This window comes from Chrysoperla carnea, chromosome 1, assembly GCF_905475395.1.
Source record: "Chrysoperla carnea chromosome 1, inChrCarn1.1, whole genome shotgun sequence".
NCBI classification, from domain to species: domain Eukaryota; kingdom Metazoa; phylum Arthropoda; class Insecta; order Neuroptera; family Chrysopidae; genus Chrysoperla; species Chrysoperla carnea.
Genome location: NC_058337.1, coordinates 136,307,990 through 136,313,145, shown reverse-complemented (window position 1 = coordinate 136,313,145; position 5,156 = coordinate 136,307,990). Strand labels below are relative to the sequence as shown.

The window sequence follows — 5,156 nt, the reverse complement described above, 5'->3', positions numbered from 1 at the left end:
GACGTTAGTACACGCTAACGTGTGAATAGCCACCATGCGCAATAATTATTAAAATTTAACAAACGAAAAACAACGTAGTTCGCGTAGGAATACAGAACCGAGTAAAAAAGCCAAAAACAATTTAAAAATGAGGTCTCTTGAACAAATCACCCTTGAAGGGTACACTTCGAATAAAAATTTTATTAAAATTAATAATTTTACACGTTTGTGCCCGCAACGCGAGCACGTTTTTAATATTACATCGACAATTCATGGATTGGGATAATCAACGACGGAATTACTCTTGAAAAATCACCATTGAAGGGTACACATCAAATAGAAAAATTTATTAAAAATTAATAATATACACGTTCGTGCCCGCAACGCGAGCACGTTTTAATATTACATCGATAATTATACTATCGTGGAGAAACTGGAAATCTTGCAGTCAATAATGTACTCTGGAAAGAAAAGATAATTGGTATAAATTCAAAGAAATGGACGTACATGAACGATTAATTAATTATACCTGGACATTTCATCAACGGCTGGTGTTGTTTGTTTTTGGTCGTGTATCGGTTATCCTGCGGTGGTTTTGCCTGGATAATTAAGGTATGGTTTTATTTATCATATTTTCTCCACCCCATCCGTATAATATCGTTGTTGGAGATTTACCTTATAGAAAAAAAAAAAAAAATTTAATATACGTATTTTTTTTTGAACTATCCAATTGAACATTTCCGATTTGATTTTAGTCAAGAATGGTAAAGATTGTTTTGTGAAGTGAAGCAATACCGCGTTTAGAGGTGTAGCCGACAACGAGTTCAGACTGCCCATGGAAGGGTGTCAAAATCCTCGATTTGCGTTGCACCTCGCGGTTCGTCATCTTCACCATATTCGGCCCCGTGTTAATGCTTGACTACGTTGGGTCACGGGCCGGATACAGAAGATAAATTATTTGGTTCACTACACAGAACAAAATTTACGTCATTTCGAGAACGTTTTTGTTTTGTTTAACACCTGGATCGGAAATGTTCAATTCAAAACTAGTATCATTTTATAATAATGTAACAAAAAAACACTTACTTAATTAACAAATAAAACATTGCACAAAGAGGTTACGTAGCCTGGTGTAGCTGACTGTGATATTTTTAGTTTATATCATTTTTTTTTAATTCATTTAATGGTTTATTTAAAGCCATATTTGTTAATTCTAAACCAAAGAATATTTATATTTTAATCAAATAAAGTAACTTAAGTGTAAAAATATATGTAAGTGCGTTTTGTTGTTGTCAAAAATTTTGACATTTCACTGATTAACCATAGAGTTGTAGTCGTTTTATAGACTACTACTCAAATCCTAGACCGTCCTTTTTGTCAACTTATTCTCTTTCAGATTCGATCACAATTACTAAGATCGCGGTTAAAAAACGCTTCCACTCGTCATCAAAGCCACAGTTGGTAATTTAATACAAGATTTTAATAGAAAGTCCTATTAAAAATGCCACAATGTAAAGCATAAGAACATTACGCGTGATATGATCAGACTTTCCAACCTTTATATATGCATGAAGGAGGTGCACTCAGCCTCTGAAATTGAGGAGCTGATAAATGAAATTATCAGCGGAAAGGTGGTAAAACACATATATGGTATCACAATGGGCTCTATAGCCTAAATGTGTCCTTCGTGGACAGCCAATATAACCTAAGCCGTTGTAAAATACTGTATATTTCGGACAAACCCTTTTCTTAATTCTTCGAAATATCCTGAAATTAGCAAACCCAAAACTAATACCTTGATGACAAAATCAACAAACAATTTGTAATTCAGAATTTTTTTTGTTTTATGTGAAACAAGCCAACAATAATCAACCAATAAACTTTTAATATCCTAAGGGAACTATTTATTATGCATCGTTCTATACAATTACAGACATTCTATTGTTATGAATATCTCATTATTCATTAAACACACTGTATATATATATAGGTACCAACATAATACTCATATATAGGTATATATTGTACCAGTTCATATAACTATACAGGTAAAATGCAACTCCAATACCTGGTGTAACATTGAAACTGATGTCGGGAATCAATAAAGACGAATCCTCGCACCCCACCACCGTATCCATAAAGTTTCTGCTATCGCGCCACGAACATTATGTGAGAACGACAGACCAAAAACACCACTACCACCACTCATGAACCCAGTCGTCCTTCTAACTGATGATGATGCTCTCCTACCTCTGTGTTAGTTACTACACCCCAATACTATCTACTAACCAATATACCGGTTGTTTTACGAAACATTACACTGATGCTGATGAAAAATGCTGATGAAAAATGAAATTTCATCACATTCACTTCGTCAATTATAATAATGTATGGGAAACTATGGTTAACCGTCTATGTTTGTAAATTTTTGACGTGAAATTTTTTTACGGACACCTATCAAAATTAAAATACAAATAGTGAATCATTAAAAACACGTGACATTATTACATTGGAATTTGACGAAACTTTAAAACTCCGTCTAGAAAACAAATAACAAACACTTTATTTCCCATTCATAGGCATTAACATTAGTTCTATTTCTCATTCACGGATAGAGCTTCTGTACCTACTAAAATTTAACAATAGTTATATTTCCCATTCATAGATGGAAATTAATTGTCATTCTACATAATCAATTCCCTTCTGTCGCGGCACCCCCGACCCCTTTACTTTTTTTCTACCAATAGAATTCCATAGCCACCTCCAAGTGACTTCTTCCCTACTTCTCAGTTTCTATAGACGTTAGATAATTTCCTTTCTTTCACTATTTTCTTAAAGAATGTTGGATTCTAGAAGAGAAATAATAGAGGATGCAATTAATGATGTGGGACATTACTCTATACGCTTTTTTTTTAATTCACCAGTTATTTTGATACTTCCATAGATTTTATTTTAAGTGATATTTCAGTAGTAGTAAAATCAAGATGGCAACATGGATATTTCTTTAAACAGAACCTTGTAATTGAGCCAAAAATATGGGCAAAGTTCATGCCCCTCCAATTAGGGAAATTTGTATTTTTGAAATAAAGAATAGGTGTTTTAATATAAAATCTTCACTAGAAATCCCTCTTTTTTTAAGGAAAATTAAGAGAAAAGTATAGATCAGGAAACTTTAAAAAAAGAGTTACCATTTAAAACTTGCGGATACTATAATTCTTAAAAAAAATATATCCCTCATATTGGAAACGTTCTCTTTCCCGAAAGAAAAGAATTCGATAGATATGCTTTTAAATCAACAAATCGTATGGGGTCACTCTTTTTAGCCTCGAATGGCTTTTAATAACAGGAAAATTAAGGAACACCGGGTATATATGTATATATAGCATCAAACTAGAAATGTATACCCCGCGCGGCACATCCCTTAAGATAGTTCCTGTTTCTTTTTGCACAGATCGTTTGTTGAATAGCGCTTCTTCGCATACCAAAGACCACCTGTCGATTACTTGTAGCACGTATCTAAACCGAAAAATAATAATTTACTTTTTTTCAGTGATTTCTTTTTTATTATTTTTCGTTAGTTTTATATATTTATATATATATATTTTTTTTTTGTTCTTTTAAATAATCATAAAATATGAGCTACTCTAAAACTCTCTTATCAATTTAATATTTTCTTTAATGCGTAGATTTCTTTTTATCGATTTTCACACATTATAAAAGTGCATGTAAGTCGACAATGTGAACGATACCAGCTGAAATATTTTATGTTCAAAAGTGGATTCCAATTTGTATACCTAGGAGTAAGAATTATTTTGATTTTTTTGTAATTTTTTAAAGTTTATCGATGTAAAAATCACATTGAAGTCAAGTCTATTGCCCAGAAAACTCAATCTGAATTTTTGCAGACACGTTTAGTTTGGATGACAATTCATAGTAAGCTAAGTGACGTCATTATAATTCCAATATCGTGGAGTAGTTATTTTTTATTCACTCCCATAAAATGGGTGTCAAATGAATCCGATTGGTGAGAAGAATACGAAACAGACCTGATTTTCCCATCGCTTCCATCATATTTGATATACATATCATTATTTTAGTTTAAAATTAAAAATTCAAATAAAAATTTCTTTTATGAAGCAAACTTTTCTTGTACTAAGAAGTAATTATTTCTTTGAGACACTCATACATGATTACAGTAGAATCTTACTTTTCCGTCTCTTCAATAGTCCGATATATGTAAATGATCCGGCACCTTCCATCAATCGAATTTTATTAAAAAATTACCAAATGTTATGTATTTTCGTGATGATATTTACTTTGAATTTTTCTATATACCTTATCCAGTAATCCAGACATTCCAATAATCCGGCACCCTCTGAATTTAAATAGTGCTGAATTAGTGAGAGTGTACGTATTTGTAAAAGCATGAGGTGCTCCGAATATCTTTATTATTTTCAATTGGGCGCCTCCAGCTTTTACAAACAGTCATGTATGAGTGACCCATAGTAATAATTTATTTTCAACTTTTTAGTAAAATAAAAGCTTGGCCTTTAAAAAGTATTTATACCTAATTCTTTTTTAAATAATGCATTCAGAATTTCTAAATGATTGAGAACTAAAAGTTCATTGAACGAAAACTCTCAGAGTCTATAAATCGTGTTTTTTATCCAAAGAAAATAGTTTTTCAATCCAATAATAACAATTGAGATTTTAATAAAATTTCACAATTTCTAAATCTATTTTGAATTGTAGAAAAATAGTTATATAAAGAAAGTTATCGATGTTTACATACACAAAGTTGTTGGACAGAAAAAAAAGAAAAAAAAAGTGAATCTTCAACATCTACCGGGCTAGTATAAAAGATATCTAGTAAAAAAGTTTTAAATATCTGACAAAAACCTTCAATATTCAAAAAATCGGGTTAGTCAGGCCCCTAGAGTCTAACTTAGATTAGGGTGTTTGCGTTGTACACACAATGCAGGCAGGCTTAAACTCATCCGGTTACACGATTTATAAATTTTCTTAAAGATTTTTTACATTATTAAAGATTTATGAGGTGGACGTTTTACGCCCTCAGCAATGGCATTTTTATGTCAAGTCACTTATGCCGTTTGAACTGTCATCAGGACTGTATCGGCACCTAATAACTTAAATTTGATGCAACAAATTTATTCTAT

At 31.7% G+C, this 5,156-nt stretch overlaps 1 long non-coding RNA gene across 1 annotated transcript; it reads right to left on the bottom strand.

Moving 5' to 3' along the window:
• Nucleotides 1-350: 350 nt before the first annotated feature.
• On the bottom strand, nucleotides 351-1,238 carry LOC123306040. The gene is made up of 3 exons (XR_006536882.1): nucleotides 1,066-1,238; nucleotides 509-654; nucleotides 351-440 (listed from the first exon to the last, which is right to left on the bottom strand). It is a non-coding gene; the product is annotated as an uncharacterized LOC123306040 (long non-coding RNA).
• Nucleotides 1,239-5,156: the final 3,918 nt, after the last annotated feature.